Source organism: Ambystoma mexicanum, chromosome 2p (assembly GCF_040938575.1).
Source record: "Ambystoma mexicanum isolate Mex_15411 chromosome 2p, UKY_AmexF1_1, whole genome shotgun sequence".
NCBI classification, from domain to species: domain Eukaryota; kingdom Metazoa; phylum Chordata; class Amphibia; order Caudata; family Ambystomatidae; genus Ambystoma; species Ambystoma mexicanum.
This window is the reverse complement of record NC_090923.1, coordinates 1362298904-1362316111: the sequence shown is the minus strand read 5'-3', so window position 1 is coordinate 1362316111 and position 17208 is coordinate 1362298904. Positions and strand designations below refer to the sequence as shown.

Genomic DNA, 17208 nt, shown 5'->3' with positions numbered 1-17208 from the left:
TGAAGGAGGCACAGACGTACTCTTCCTTACAAAACTCTGGCTGTTAGACAACTATAAAGCGAACAAAGCAATACCCAGCAATTATAAATGAATACACGCCAACAGAGAAAACCAAAGAGGAGACAAAATCGCAATTATACACACAGAACACGCCCCAGCATCTAAAATCATCACAACCAACGCGGAAGACTATGGATCCCTCCTCATCAAGGTAGAACTGTCATAAGTCTCTGTTTTTCCTGTTTGCTTGCGACCTTCTTTGATGATTTCTTTCGCACGGTCCGGGATTTGTATAGACCCGTGTGCTGGTCTTCGGTTTCCAGCGTGAGGATAGCAATCCTACACCAGGAGGCGTTCAGATGTCCGAGAACCAGGAAGGAAGCATTGTCTGAGCTCGAAGGCACGGAACACCGTGACCCGAGCTTAGGCGAGGATCCAGGAAGAAGCTCGAAGGTAAGTTCGAGGAAGGGAAGGGAAAGGAAGAAGATTCAAGGAATCGGGAAACAGGACTCAGAAGGAAGCCTGAGCGAACTCCGGCAACCCATGTCCGACTACAGCTAGCGGTAGCGTTGAGACGCGCAGAGCGGCAGGGGCGTGTCTGTTTTGTAGAATGTTGAACCTAGCACGTAAAGACTGGCAAGCTGCGTTCCGCACCAGACGGCCATGTTGGAAGGATCACGGAATTCAGTCCTCTATGGGTCAGGGACCACGAAGTCCAGAATGGACGCAGGCGACGGTTCATGACAAGAACTCAACGACCAATCCTACATAGTATTCCTCCTGATCTACAGACCACCGTCTTACAATCCCAACTTTGCAACAAAACTAGCAGACGAGGCCGCCATGCTATCAACCCACCACGACAACCTAGTCATACTGGGAGATTTCAACATATGGTTTGAAAAAGAAAACGAGTACACAGAAAACTCACTCTGCGACTCCTGGAAACCTTGCAGTTCAATCAAACAGTAAATAGATCCACCCACGATGCCAGACACAACCTGGATGCAATTTTCCGCAGGGAAGAACTATGCGCATCCGCACCACTTACACCAATGGTGTGGAGTGACCACTACTTGATACCATTCTACATCACACCCCAAACTCACCTACCGACCAGGAAGGAAATACTCCACACTAGCAAGAAAAGAAAGTGGCAGAACTTGCACCTAGAGGCCCGAACAAACCTTCTAGACGCAACCGTCCCAAGCGAAAGAGATCCCACTGATACAAACAGATACAACAGAAGACACACTCAACAATTGGATCACCAATGCCCTTGACCAATTAGCACCAACTAAAACATTCAAAGCAAAGGTTATTCTGCCGTACCCTGTTAATTGCATTTATCCTTTGACGAGTCTAAACAATTAGCACAAAATATTCTATGAGCAAGCTTCTTGATCAGATATCCATAAAATGTTTTCCCAGTCAAATTAGAGCCTTGGGTTCACACAGAATTAAATTGTCCCTGCCCCTCCACCTACCAACGAGCCAAAACAATCTGGGGGTCATCTTCAACTCCACTATCTTTCTCGTCTCACATCACAGACATCTCTAAAAAGTCCCACTACCAACTGCACCTTGTCAGAGGTATTCTACCTTTTCTCACCTTCCCCCAGAGGCTCACCATCTCCAGAGCCCTGGTCCTCTCTAGGCAGGACTGCTGTAACGGCCTCTTTCTCAACCTGCCCTCTTCTACTCTCCGTCCTCTTCAACTCATCCAGAACAGAACCGCATGACATATGCTTGGCCTCAAGCCCAGGCACTGCATCTCTCTGGCACTGAAATCCCTTCACTGGCACCCTGTGGCTGCAAGGATTAAGTTCAAGACCCTTTGCATTGTCCACAAGGCTTTCTGGGGCCTGGGCCCACTATCTGCAACGCTTTCTTCCTAAATACTCCCCTTCCGAGCACTCAGCTCGTCTTCCTCCAAATATCTGCGGGCGAGCCGCTTCTCCAAGCAGAGGCTTTGCGGGGAGATCTTTATCCACTCTAGGAGCCTCCCTCTGGAACAGCCTCCCTGCCTCTCTCCACCCCGAGCCGGACATCCTTAAGTTCTGGAAACTCCTCAAGACTTTCCTCTTCGCCTCCTCCTTCTCTCTCCCCCTCCCCTGCAAACCACCTCTTTCTGCTCTCTCTCCTCTATTTCTGCTTCAGTTTCACCGACTGGCTGCCCGGCGCACCTGCAGAACCTCACAGGTCCCAAGCTTCCTCACCAGTCTACTGCACTTGCCCTCGGGCCTTGCACTTGCTGCAGCACTACTGCACTTCGGTTACGACCCATGGGAGTGGTATCTCCCTGCAATTAACCCATGCTTGGTCCCCATTCCACCCCCCCCCCCCACACACTTCCTGTTTCTGGGACAAAGTGGTCATACAGGGGTCTTGTAAAATCCTCTGTACCATTGAAAGTCTATGACCTACAGATGACAGAAGGAAAGGGAGAAGAATCCTGCTTGGAGAAATTAGCACATGAACTATGTGTTATAAAGGTTGGCAATAGTGAACCCGGCGGAGGGATGCTAACGAAAAGGGGCGAGGCCTGAAGTTCCTATGAATAGTGTGTTGACCGAAGTGAACCCGACCACGGGATGTCCACAGTGAACTGTCTATAAAAGTTGGTGAGAGTGAACCCGGCAAACGGAAGCCGACCAAAAGGGGCGAAGCCCAAAGAACTGTTTATAAAGACATTAAGATTTGTGAATGCAAGAAGTAATTGAAGACCAGAGGAAGTGAATTGTCCCCCTTGTCATTTGGGTCCGAGCCCGGCCGAGTGAGTTCCAGGGGTGAGAATTTATCACCCAAAGTTCATTGGAAAAGGAACTGTATATTTGAATTATTGAATACGATTTGTGAAGGGTCTACGCCTTGAAAAAAGGGGGACCCAGGGGTGAAGCCATCACCAAAGTATACGTGAAGCAGAAATCTGTGTTTGTTTGTTGGATACATCAGGCCTTGAAGGCAAAAGACTTTTTATTGAGAGGAGACTTACCCATCGAAGAACCTGATAACTGGTACGGAACTGTTGGCTTGTGCTGGGAAAACTCAAGCGTATGCTGTGCTCAGGAGATCCACTTTGTCCCGTGCTCAAAACGTGGGGAAGGAAGACACCTGGCAATCACACCCTTACTTGTTATCTGAGACACTGCTTTCTTTATTGAAAACCCTATCCCACGCTCCTTCTGTAATTAGTTGTAAGGATTTGGCAATAGGTTTTTTTAAGTATAGGTCTTTTACGCCGCAAGGACTGCCTTAATTTTAATTTGATGGCCCAAGCTTGCTCCATCTAAGGTTTTTCCACCCTGCATTTACAGTTTAATAAACACCCTTGAACTGTGATCACTTGTCTGTCTATACTGTTGCCACCATGCGTTCCATACAAAGGACATAAAGAATAAAATCTTGGATCACTTTGCACTTAACGCAACAGAGGGTGTACGCGACCAAGTGGTGTGGGACGCGTTTAAGGCTACATTGAGGGGGGAGCTCATCATAATGAAGTGCTAGAGGGACAAACAACTAGGTCTCTTACAGGAGGAACTGGAAGCTAAACTTGATTAGGGGGCAATTAGATGTTTTGCACACTAAAGTTGCAGAGCATTCATTGCTCTACCTCCAACAGAGGTATTATGTCAAAGCAGATTGCCTGTTAGCGAGGTTGATTAAGAAAAAAGAAGCGTTGAGGACAATCCTTAAAATAAAGGCAGGGGGCAAGAAAGCACTGCTCTTCCCGAGATAATTTTGGGCCTCACAGAATATTATTCATCCCAGTACACATCAGATTCCCCTGACGATGTTTCCCAAAGGGAATACCTGTCCCGGTGCCCTCTCCCTAAGATTCAAGAATGGGAAGAACTTGAGGGAGCCATTACTCCTGAAGAAGTAAGGGTGGCTGCAGCTGCCTTCGCATCAGGGAAGGACTCGAGCCAGGACGGCTTTCCAGTGTGTTTTTACAAAAACTTTAGAGAGGCACAGAAACTGTGCTTAGTTCAGCTCTTCAACTATTTAGGGTGGAGGGGCGTGAGCAGGGTGTATCCCCCTGGCAATGGAAGAAGCCATGGCTGTGCTGCTCCCAAAGCCGGGTAAGGATGTCACTCTATGCGATTCAAACTGGCCAATTGCCCTCATTAATCTAAACACAAAGATATACACCAAGGTTCTGGCGTCACACATGGATAAGCTCCTACCCAGATAGTAGAGGGATTCCCTTTGGGGGTGAGGAGCACAGAGTCGCAGCGTTTGCAGATATACACAAATATTTGTTCCACCATGGGGCCGTGTTAACGGTGACATATTTAGGAAGGAATTCATGGGTGCGGGTATCCCTACCAAATATCCCTTGAAATACTCCAGGTAGGATGATCGAAAAAAAACTGATACTGCAGTGTTTGCTGATGACATGCTCCTTTTGACCACAGAACCAGAAACCTCTTTTCCAGGGATCTCGGCGGAACTTCTACTCTTTGGGGAGGTGGCAGGGTTAAAAATAAATGCCCACAAGTCAGTTATTAAACGTGACTGCCCCTCAGAAAAGGTTCAGGAATTGCGGGCTATAGTACCCTATAGATGGGCCGAAACCGGCATTAGATATTTGGGGGTACAGATTACTAGTTCCCTGGGTGTTCTTTCCCGTGCAAACTACCCGACTTTAGTGGAAAAGCTGCACTGCCTGCTGGCACAATGGGTGCCCTTATCAATATCCGGGATGGGGAGGATAAATGCCCTTAAAATGGTGATTTTGCCAAAAGTCCTGTACTATTTTACAGCCCTGCCAGTGGGGGTTGCCCAAGGTTTCTTCAGGACCCTTCAAAAACATGTGGGGTCATTTATTTGGAACCACAAGCGACCCAGGATAGCTATGCAGATGCTAATGTCTCCCAGAAGCAAGGGGGGGGGCTGTGAGCGCCAAACTTCTGCCTCCATTTCCTTGCGGCTCAAATCAGAGTGATTTGGATTGGTTCAGGGCTGATCGCAAGAAGGTCTGGTATCAAATGAACAAAGCAGTGGTGGGCTCGCCTTTGGACGAGGTGTTGTGGTGACCCAAGGGGGATAGACCTGCAAACAAGTACTGTAGCAGGATAGGGGCCCTAGCAGGGGACTCATGAGATCTGGTGCGGAGGGTGAACTTGACCACCTCCTCTCCGCTGACATCGCCATTGAGGAATCCCCAGTTCACAAAGGGTATGGAAAGGGGGGCCTTCAATGGGTGGGAGGCGGCAGGGTGCCGCAAACTACATGTTCTCGGTTCAGGACATTAAATTCTTTGCACAGTGCAACCAGGACTTCAGGCTAGATGAGGGGCAGAGGTATCGCTACTCCTAACTGATGCACTGGCTTACGAACCCAATGGTCAGGTCAGCTGCCACCAGGGATCTCACGCCCTTTGAATGGTTTGTAACGATGGACACGGGGACAGGCATTTGGTAGGAAGGGGCAAAGAGCCAGGCATGGCGCTATATGGAGCAGTGGGAAACTGCAGTGGGGCTTGCGCTGAAGGGGGAACTTTGGACTCAGTTATGGGCAGATATCCCCAAGCTCACGCAGGCCATCCAAATTCAGGAGATGTGTGTTAAGGTAACGGCCCCATGGCATCTCACTCCAGAAAAACTACATAAATTCTACCCAACTGCGTCAGCGCTCTGCTGGAGGGGATGTGGGGAACTGGGATTGTGGAAGTATATCTGGTGGGAATGCCCAATCATACAGCCTTATTGGGACATGATCCGCGCAGCAATGAAAAGTATTTCTGGGAGTCAGATGCCTGAGAACATAGGGATGGCTTTCCTGGGATGGGGCGGGGTTCTGGAAAATATAGCCTCGAAAGCTCAAAGAAAGGCCATACGTCATCCTGATAGTGGCGGCAACACTTGTTGTGGCACACAAATGGAAACAAAAAGCTGCCCCCACAGAACAAGAATGGGTTAGTAAAATCTGGAACTTTGTGGCACTGGAGTGGGTGATCCCTTTGATTCAAGGGGATCACCAAAGGTTTCTTGTAGCCTGGGACATTGTCCTGCATCACCTGCCGCGAGACTCGCAGGCCACATGGTGCCAGAGGAAAATAGGACTGCTGGTGTGAATTTGGGGAGGGCACCTTCACAGGAAGCAGGGAGGCGATATAGCTGAGGTTTCTAGGGGAGGGTTATGGGGCAGGGGTTACAACATACAACAGCTGGCGAGAGAGCTGGCCACTCACAGAAACTTGGGACCAGGAGCTATCTTCAGAGTTTATGGTGTGTTGTTGGTTACATGTGTTTGGATCGAGTTGGGGCAAGAAGGGATGGGTTCACATGTGCTCTTACTGTTGAAAATGGCAATAACATTTTTTGAAAGTGCATTTTTACTGTGCTGCACTGACCAGTCAAAATCAGCTCTCTGGCCCAGCACAAACACACCCACACACACACATTCTTTAACATTCACTCACTCATTATTGAATGAGAGGATCAAAAGTGACCTTCCCATACATTTTATATCCCTCTGCACCGGTTCCAAATAGGCACAGGGAAATATTTTTGTTCCCTGTGCTTTGAAAAGTGCACCTCGATTGAAAATCTGGAATTAATTGAAAATGCCCATAAATACACTTTCCACCTGTGCATTTGGTGGGAAAAGATCACCTCAATGTGCACAACTATGATCCATTCATTTAAATGTCCTTTGTGCACGGTTCACCACCTTTTTGGAGAAAGTGAAGTGAATGAGCATCTCATCAGATGCACCAAACACGTTTTGAAAATCGTGGCACAATGGCTTTTCCCTACTTATCAGTTCTTTACGCTGCACGTTCATTTCAGAGCGTGTGGTTCGAGGTGTCAGAGGGGAATTAGGAATGGGAAAGGACACACGGGAAAGAAAGGGTGCATGGGGTCTTTACTGTTTCTGCAGTCATTAACCCCAGATATGCTTATGACTGAAATCGTTAGCCCCAGTGCACGTACTGTGCATGCCTCAGGTATTCTGTCATATGTAACGGATTAGCAGGTACTCTATCAAACGTCATTAGTTTCAGGGCAGATACTGTGTCTGAAATCGGTATCCAAGATCAGGTACTGTACCTGGGCAGGTATTGTCAGATGTAGCTGATGAGCAGGTACTTACTGTATCATACGTCATTAGCTCCTGAGCAAGTATTGTGTCTGCACTCATTCGCTCCAGCCAGAGAATACCATTAGCGCTAGAGGCGTTAGTGTCTGCTGATATTCTTCGGTGTTGTTTCTGTGTCTGAAGCCATTTGTGCCTGCAGTTATTATCCACAGAGGGCCATTAGACCCCAAGAAAGTACCGGGTCTGCAGCCATTAGCCCTGGGGAATCATTACTTTCAGAGTAGGCAATGGAACTGGAGACAGTACACGCCTGAATCATTAGCCGGCGCAGGTAGATATATACATATATATATATATCACACATTCACACACATAACATAATATATGGTCACTTACACCAGACCACGGTCTGTGTAGTGGCATACTTGCCAACATTCTGTGACCAAAAAGATGTAGGATTTTTCAAGTTTCAAGAATAATATTTAGATGGGTGAGAATGGGAATAGTCCTCATATGTGCCAACCATTGAGTTCAAAGTAGCTTGTGATTTGCTGGTGAGTCAAAAATCAATTGACAAGCTGACACAAGGTTCAATTTCCAAAAGGTTATTCTCATTTTAATTTTGGTTTTTATTTAGACAGTGTTGCTTCACACCTATTTTCAAATGATGATTCAACAAAGAACAGTGTTGATTATCACAATTTTTCTCATTTGTGAAAGTCTCAAAAATAATAATTCACATAACAATGACATCACAGGGAAATGCAAAACATACATTGTTGGCACCAATGAAGCATCCTAAAATACACAACCCATCAAACAGCATAACATGGACAAATGTTCAAATATTAAAAATGTATAATTCTGAATGGTAAGTTAACACCAAATTCAATTACACAGAAGGTAATCACACAGAACCGGTAGGCAACATTTGCCACTGCTCTGTAGCTGCAGCCTGGGCAATACATATGTATTCCTGCAGTGCAAGTTGAACACAGAATGACATCAAGACCGATACCCCCGCTCTGTCTGATAAGCAGGTACTGTGTGATGGTGGTACACTCTGCCACTTGTCTTCACTGGTGGTTCGCCTACGGGTTGTACCGGCAAGAGTGCAGGACAGAGTCACGTAGTTGTCAGGTCAGTGGATTGGTCTGATCCCAATCAAAGTAACCACCTACCAGCCCACTGTACAGCAGACTAATATGTTGCATGCTTTGTCCTGGGCTGAGTCTCAAGCAGCCTGCCTTTGAGTCACATAAATTACCTGCCACTGTAAAAAGCAGTAGCATCTGTAACCCAAATCTGTAGGCAGTGGGACTGCTAAAAAAGCAGTAGCCAGTGCCTAAATCTATAGGGTTGGTAAGTATGTAGTAGCTGCACAGCAGTTACTGCGTTTGCGAGCATTCCAGAGCCTGAACTGTACCGTAAATGAGCTTAGGAGCAGCTACTGTGTCTACGATACCAACCAACAACAACAGGCTGCCCTCTGTAATTTCAAAACCAGATGTTTAGAAATGTACGCACTTACAATTTTAATTTCAACATGAGATAAGTACAATACAACCTCACCTGCAGCCTTTTAAACGTGCATTTCCAGAGGTTGCAAAAGGGCTCCTCTTACCAATATAACAACAAAAGGGTGAGAACGATCTAAGTGAACGTATGCTACAAGCACCGCATATAACATTCTCTACAAGAGCTGGATCGCAAACGCTCACCTGCTGCTGTGTGGGAATTGTAAATGAGCGTTTGGTAAAGGGAGGCCTTGTGTACGCATAGCATTGTGCGTTTGTTTAAAAGTTTGCCGACACTTTTTGAAATGCCTTTAAGATAGTATGACGTAAATGACGTATTTCTGAAATGCCGTTAAATCGTCGTGACGTTTCCACGTAGGACGTATACGTGCTTAGAGAGACTCGTGGAGGAAAGGGGACTTGCACCGGTCACGGGCATGTTTTTAATGCGCGCCTACATCTCGGAATTGTTTCGATGTTGCGCCAGGTATATATAGGCGCGGGTGGGCTTTCCCTATTTTGATTTTGGTTGCAGCAACAGCGGATCTTTGTGTGTCTTCTGTAAGTATTATCCCCATCCTTGGCTCCCTTCCACTCTCCGCCAACAAACAGTAGTGATTTATGGCCGTGCCGAGCGAATTTCAGGGCAGAGTTTTTTTGTCCAAATTTGGCAGCCAGCGATTCGGATTTAGTGTTTGCATAAGGGGCTTTTGCTGTATTCGCTACGGCATGAAGGTCCCTTGGTATGATTTCTCTAACTTTACTGCCTTTTTCGAGTTGAGGGGTTCTGATTTGAACATTGTAGGGAGATGTGCCTAACTTTACCGCTCAGTGCTGCCAGGCAGTGTGGTGTTGTCTTGTGTTTCCTGCCTTGGTCCTGCATTGATGCTTGGAAGCAGGCATTCTATGTGCTGGACACATTGTTCAAATGTGCTTTTTACACGTTAATAATAAGTAATTTTCAAACTTAAAATGCTGCTGATACTCAAGTTCATTATTTTTCTTTGAAATGTTGTTTTTGTTGGAGCGCCCTACCAATACTACGTAATTTGTGTGCCCCTTGCTTTGTGTTTTATCACAGGTTATATTTATAAAGATTAGGCAAAAAGCTGTGGGGAACCTTTTTAATGGACACTCTTAACAGAGGACCTCAGCGCCCTTGGTATAGATGGTGATTGTCGCATGGATTGTGCAACAATGGAGAAAAATATGGTTCCTCTACTCCGTTTTAAAAGCTAAAAATGAAGAAGGTATTTGCACTTATTCCTTCATGCGGCAGTTTCAGTTAAATGAAAAAAGAGACTCCACTCAATTGGAATGTAATAATTGTGAATTTGTATTATTTAGACCGAGTGCCCTTTGTGATAACACGTGTTTCAACGGTCTGCGCTGTAAATCAGGGCCAATGGTATTGGTTGTAAATATTGAATGTGGCTTGTCGGCATAGCAAACATGTAAATTCACGGGTTAAATCCCAGCCTCTGCAGTCAAAAATACGTTCGAACGCGGACGGAATTGTACAGAGCTTGTATTTTGACTGCAGAGACTGGGATTTAACCCGTGAATTTACATTTTTGCTATGCTGACAAGCCACGTTCAATATTTACAACCAATACCATTGGCCCGGATTTGAGAAAGACGGTGCAGACCGTTGAAACGCGTGTTATCACAAAGGGCACTCGTTCTAAATAATAAAAATTCACAATTATTACATTCCAATTGAGTGGAGTCTCTTCTTTTTTTCATTTAACTGAAACTGGTGCATGAAGGAATAAGTGCAACTACCTTCTTCATAATTATAAAGATGTTATATTTGTCAAATTGGGTAATCGCAAATAAATGGTCTGTGTGCTGACAGCAGTTATTAGGAAATTAAACTGGGTTCATGGGTGCCAACTTTTGATTTTTCACTAGCGGCCGAAATAAATAACCCCAACCCATCCTCTGTCCAAACACATTTTATAGCACTTTCTTGTTTATAAGTAATTGCAAAAGTCATTTGATTAGTAACTTTTACATATATAACATCTCTGCAACGGTCTGTCAACCTGCTGAGCTACCCCAGTTGCCATCTACCCTAGAGTGAGTCTATGAATCCCTTGATGTACTAAATCACTGCATTACCAACAGTACCAGTACTTTGGGTGCAGCTTTGCCATATAAGTGATTTTAAAGTGGAATTCATGTATATCTTCCTGCTGTGTGTGCCAGGCCTTCGCCTGCATGGGGCACCACATGCTGCAGAGAAGGTAGGGGCCCTTGTGTCTGGTTTGGCAGCCGCGGCAGTCCTCTTCCACTTCAGCGCTGTTGCTGAACTGTACTAGAAGCTAAATGGCTATTACTCAATGTTTACGAACATTGCTCGGTGGGGTAAGCACTACTGTGTTGGATTCTATGTAAGATATGTAGAATGATTGTAATGCCAGCAGGCTTGACTTCTCTACTAGGTAGGGAATAGAAAGGGTAAAATGTAACAAGCTGATGTCCCTTTTGTGTGCGGGGGAGGATGTGCGCTACTGGCAGAGGGTAGTGCGTAAATATTCTATCTGGTATGTCTGTGATTTTATTGTACTTTTTAATAATAATAATAATAATAATAATAATAATAATAATTAGGCTTTTATATAGCGCTACAAACCCTCAGGTATCTGAGCGCTGCTTATTATTACCCACGGTGTGTGGTGCTCATTTATCGACCTCGGAAGGATGAAAGGCTGAGTTTGGCCCCGCCGGGATTCGAACCTGCGTTAACAGGCTCTGCACGGGTGTCAAAGCGGGCGCTCTACTCGCTGTGCCACTTGACCGGCTTTTTCAATTGTAGGAACACAAATTGGCTCATCTCCGCAGCAGTGCACCATCAAAAATCCTGACCTCTGTAGTAGGACTTGCCGACGATAAGGATGCGTTTTTTTAAAATGACTATGTTGCTGTGGGTGAAGGTGGGGCAATTTTAAAGGTGTAGTTGGGAGTCCCAATCAGGGATTTAAAACCTATTTTTGAGGCTGTCGTTTACAGTGCAATGTGTACTCTCTCCTGGTTTCCCAGCGTTGGGTCCTGCTTACTAGCTGGTGCCAACACCCCAGAGCTGGTTTTAGCCCCTGCTCATCTAATCTTAATTTTGAAGTCTCAGGTGGACCCATGTATCCTTGACTAACTTTTCGTTGCAGCAGCATCGCTTCAAGCGTCAGTGTATCAACCTAACCACCTCTGTCCCAGCAAGAAAAATCCAGTGAAACAAGCCACGCAGGCAGGTAAGGGTTTCTTTTACCTATGTATCATAAGTGCTAAGGTTTATATTTGAGCTAGGACTTCACAAGCTGAACATGGAGTCTTCTGAGACTTGGTTCCATTTGAATCTTTGCATGTGGTGTTTGCCATTGTTTAAATCTTTTAGGGACTTAAAAAAAGAAAACGTACATAGTTATGGCCCATTTCATGGATGGGCGTCCCCCCACCCCCAACCTTTTCACATAGTTCATTTTAATCTTTGCATGTAGTTTTGCCGTTTTAAATCTTATTTATTATGATTTATTTTATTTTTAGGAATTGCAATGTTTTCACGGATTCAGGCTCCTTTTTTAGATGGATCGTTGGTACTAAGTGAAAAGATCTTCTTCCCTGTCCGAAGGGGAAAAAGGTCAATTTAGAAAGACCGCTCCGGGCAGTCACAGAGCAGTCTTTCTAAATCGAACTGTCATGCTTGTCAAACCCCTGCCACACAGGGGCTGACAGGCTCTGTGAGCCCGAGCGGAGTCATCACTGGAGCCAGAGGTGAGTTTTGCACTTTGTGTGTGTGCGCTTGTGGGTATGCGTGGGGAGGATGTGTGTGTTGATGGGGGGGGGGGGGGAATGGGTGGGGTTAAAACCCCTGATTAACGAGTGACTATGCGGAAGTGGGTGGGGGAGGGAAGGGGGCAGTATGAGATATTTCTGCATTTTAAAGCCAACACAAAAAGGGCTGGAAAAAACTCTTATGTTCGGGCTTTAAAATGGAGGAATATCGCAGTGATCCGGATCGTTTCCTAGTGCCCAAAGAGGGTAGTAATCTCAAACGAAAAAGCAGAAGGAGAGGTGGAAACGGACCAAGGAAATGCAAATACATGGAAATGTCTCTCATTTGGACTTTGGGTTCACGAGGATCGCAGTTGCTGGAGATGTTAAGCTGCAGTGTGTGTGGTTTTTGGTGCTACATTAGCAAATGACAGCCTGAAGCCAACTACATTAAGGTGGCATTTGGCAACAAAACATGCTCATTTAGCAAAAAAGACCAGGCATTTTTCTTTGTAATGGAGCTGCAAGGCATAAAAAAGCATAATGACACATTGTGGCTTCAGTACCTACAAAAAGCCTTTTACAGATGCTGAGAAAGTGTTTCTGCCAACACTTCTCCATCTCAACCGGGTAATGCTTGGTGATGGTGCAGCAGAGAAATGTAAAAGTATCCTTATGTCTGACCTCACAATTTTCCGCCGCATCACTGGCCTGTCCCCTATCAGTACAGAATTGATATTGCACTTGAAACACAGTTTGTCCTACAGTTGGATGAGGCCACTGATCTTTCAAAAGAAGCTCTTTTGGTTGCTTATGTGAGGTACTGCCATGGAAAAGAAATATTGGAGGATTTTGTAAACCAGTCCAAGGCAGAATAACTGTATCGGAAGTCTTTGACATTGTTAACTACTGCCTTAGTTCGTGGAAGGCATGTGTTGGTATTTACACGGGTGGTGCTCCTTCAATGTGTGGCGCTAAAGCTGGGTTGTTAGCAGTAGCTCCATTGCATGATACACCGGGAAGCTTTGCCTGTGCACAATATGGGGAATTAACTCGCAGAGGTGCTGACTTCTGTTGTAAAGATTTTACATTTTATTAAGATGCACCCCACAATAGCCAGTCTGTTTGTCACATTATGTGCAGAAATGGGAACAGAACATGATGCTTTGTTTCACACCGAGGTCGGGTGGCTCTCCAGGGGAAAGGTTTTAAATCTCATTTATGAATTCAGGAACGAAGTGAGATACTTTCTCCAGCTTTTAGACCAGACGAAAGAAGAGCCTTTGTGTGATTCACGCTGGCTTGTACTGTTAGCTTAACCATGGCAACATCTTAGAAAATGTAGCTTTTCAAAACCTCTCCCTGCAATAAACCACATCGTTTTGCTATGAATGCAAAAATACCAGCATTCAAGAAGAAGCTGGAGCTTTGGAGGAGGAGGAGGGTTGATGTTGGCATTACAGATGTGTTTCCATTATTAGCAGATGCTGTTGAGGAGATGGGAGTATGATCTTTTGCTGAACTACTAGGAAACCATCTCAGAACCAGTCTCAAAGTACTTTCCAGAGGACAATGGTAACGTCAATGACTGGGTGGTTCAGCCTTCCTAGCAGACATAGGGGCCCGCCTCCCAATATACCTTCAGGAGGAACTAATGGAGCTTCAAAGTGACCGCCTATTGCAGAGCCAATTAAAAAAAAAATTGTCTTTGGCAAAATTGGTCTGCAGAGTTTCCAACTTTATCCAAATGTACTGTTACCTTTCAGCACCTCGTACCTTTGCAAGATTGGATTCTCAGCACTTGCAGCCCTAAAGACTAAATATCAGTCAAAGCTGGAGGTGGAAGAACACCTGCTGTTGATTATTACAAAAATTAAATCCAAAAGTGACAGGCTGCCTGCAGAAAGGCAGGCCCACCCTTCACAGTAGTTCTCAAATATGCCACTGTCCAGCATGCAAGTGACTGCATTGACAGTAATCTCAAAGTTGTTGTACTTCAGAAACAAATTGTTACATCAGTTGCATGTCAGATGTTACTATAGGACCGCAATGTCGGCTGTTTTCGTTTGTGGGAAATAAATATCCAACACTACTTTTAGTCAAGTCCTCCTGTATTGTAGCAACAAATTCTGAATGCTGTGTTTACAAATATTTGTCCTCTAATTTAAATTATTGCAAGCAATGATTTTGAAAGTATTTAGTGTTTGCCACCCACGCCTCCATTTGGGTTACCACTCTACACAAGCGCACGATAACCGTTCGCAACCAATAAACATTTTGGAGTCCATTTGTATAGGGGGGCCCAAGCCAGGTACATTTTTCTTGGGGGATGCTTGGGGTCAGAAAAGTTTGACGACTGCTCTAGAGTGACTATCTTATCAAGAAAATGTTTTTAAATAGAAAGGGCAAAAAACCTAATTGCTATCTTGCTGGCACCGTTATATGTTCATTTTGAATGCTAGTTTGGAAGAGCACTTAGACCCTCCAGGTCCCTAGCGGACAATGTACGTGCAGGCTTGAACGGCGGAAGCTTAATGTACTAGAACAAACCTTTGCAAAATCCCTGGTTGCGTTTTAAAAAAAAAAGATATAACATGCGGTATTGCATCGCAATTTGCGATACAATACTGCTGTTTTGCTGTAGATTTAATTAATCATGTCGCACCAACTGCGGTATGATTCAATATACAGCAAAAGATTGTGCCTTAACTCTGCGCCTGAGTCTGTGCACAGAATGCACTGCAGGCGAGGCAGAAGAACCCGGGGCTGGGCTCATACATTGTATCAATGTTATGAGCCCAGCCTGGATGTCATGATGCCTGCCCCCGGAAGACCAGACCAGGCCCCTCAGCCCCGGAAGCAGGCATCATGCCACTTGGAGCATGCCCAAAAGCCCCAGTTAGAGGCTGTTTGGGTACAGTCCTGGCGCCATGGGCGCCAGGCTCATTATTGATAACTTACCTGAAGCAGACCATGCTGCATACTCAGCTGAGGCAGACCATGCTGCATGAAGACTCAAGCCAAATGAGGCTTAGGAGGGACTATTTTACTGAAGGGACTATTTTGTTACTTGGGTGGGGCTGTGGAAGAATACTTACCTGGATCTTCTTCCAAGGCTATTTAAACCACGCCCGGACAGCCACACGTGCTTCGCGTTATTCTGCTTGCTGCAGCGTAACGCTCACCGTGTTTTCAGCAGCTCCAGTCTTCGACCACGCCCGCTTCAGTCCTGGGACTCCTGAAACAAGAAGAAAAGAAGGATAAAGGTTAGAACAGGAGTTTTAACTTTAATCCTTACCTGAATCCTGATCCATTTCGCCACGGAACTGAAAGACAGAAGTCTTTGAAGCATCGCTTCGCATTCCTACGGCGCCGCGCTGAACTCACCTGCTTGGTGGTACTTCAGCATTCCATCACGCTCTCTCCATCTCGCGGCCGCCCTCCGACACCTAAGGAGACAAAGACAGCAAGATGAGCAAGGGGACTCTCTAAGGCTATACAAGCTACCCCCAAGGATTTACCTTATTTACCACGGGAGGCACTCACCTCATCTCAGGTCGGCGCAGTCAACTCTGCTTCATCGCCGTACCCCGGCCCCTAAGGGGAGAAAGCAAAGACAATACCAGTTACCCCCCACAAAACTTACCTGATTTACCACGGGGGTCTCACCTCATCTCGGGTCGGCACAGTCAACTCTGCTTCATCGCCGTACCCCGGCCCCTCAGGGGAAAACCACAATAGACTTACCTGAATCTTACCGAGTGCCATTTGGAAATCTTCGAGTGGATTAATCGGCAACCTGCAAGGAATCGGACAGAGTGAAGAGCAGACATTTGAACTCTTATCAACAATTGGATTTTAGAGTCAATACTGGAACTCACCAATTCCTCTACGCCAGTGAAGAAACTGTTCATCAACGCGCCCCTGCGGTCGACGCAGGATGGAGAGCTCATCCTTCCAAACCATCAGGTGAGACTAAGGAGGGGACATCAAGAGTGATCTGTGGGAAGACGGGAGTGGGGAAGGTGGGTTGACACCCAATTCCGCGGGTGGTTAACTCCTCTTCTCCTTTGCAGAAGAATATTCTTGCGAGCCAGACCAACTAGGCTGAGCGGGCCAGTCCAGTCAGTCATCTCGGCGCTACACGCCACGCTGGTGGAAATAACAGCGGCCCAGTTCCGGTACACGCCCCCGTGGGAACCAGGTGAGCGTAACACCGGATGCAACGTCATCGCGTGAGAGGAGGATCTCAGTCCCCCTCTCACACTCGGCTCTGGCGTTTCAGGTAAGGAGTGCTTAGGGGAGGTTTGGGTGGGGGAGCCGGGCCTGTTTTACATTCATGTTTCATGGGGTGGTGGGGGGGGCTGGGTGTTTAGCAAGTGGGCATCCTGGGAAGAAATATTTCTCCCGCCCGTTCGGGTGGGAGAAATATTAATTCCAGCCATACTTGCTATTACCCAGCCCCTCAGTAACACAGCATGCTCGTAGAAGGCTTTAAAATATATTTAAAGCCTTCTGCGAGCAGGCTGCGTTATTACTGCGAGTGCTGGAGGGTGTTAGAGAGTGGCAGGCAATAATATTTCTCCTACCCATTCGGGCGGGAGAAATATTATTAACAGCCACTCTCTAACACCCAGCAACAGGCTGGCTGAAGATGTGTGCCACCCGGCCCGCCACTGCTGAGGGTGAAAAGTGGTGCACGGTCAGACTGGTGCATACAATAATTGACTCGGGCACCAACGAAAAAGTGCTCCACAGTTGCAAATGGGGAATTAATTCCTTTTGTGACGCTGTTTGAACACATTTTAGAGAATATTTATTCAGCAACACTGGTCAAAACTATAATAGTCCAGTTGAGTAACTCTTCAAA

General features: G+C 46.1%; 1 protein-coding gene and 1 long non-coding RNA gene across 3 annotated transcripts in view; one reads left to right on the top strand and one right to left on the bottom strand.

Moving 5' to 3' along the window:
* The window catches only part of FLCN (folliculin), a 611825-nt gene extending 602969 nt beyond the window's left edge, over positions 1-8856 (bottom strand). Inside the window, exon 1 of one of the 2 annotated variants that reach the window (XM_069645735.1) lies at positions 8772-8856. The gene's annotated coding sequence lies outside the window, so the exon portion shown is untranslated. Of the gene's footprint in view, positions 1-8622 lie in introns of both variants that reach the window. The other variant, XM_069645734.1, reaches the window with a different exon arrangement.
* A 2523-nt stretch (positions 8857-11379) lies between these two features.
* LOC138567495 (uncharacterized) lies at positions 11380-16649 on the top strand. Its single transcript, XR_011302227.1, has 3 exons — positions 11380-11818; positions 12111-12338; positions 13820-16649. It is a non-coding gene; the product is annotated as an uncharacterized lncRNA (long non-coding RNA).
* Positions 16650-17208: the final 559 nt, after the last annotated feature.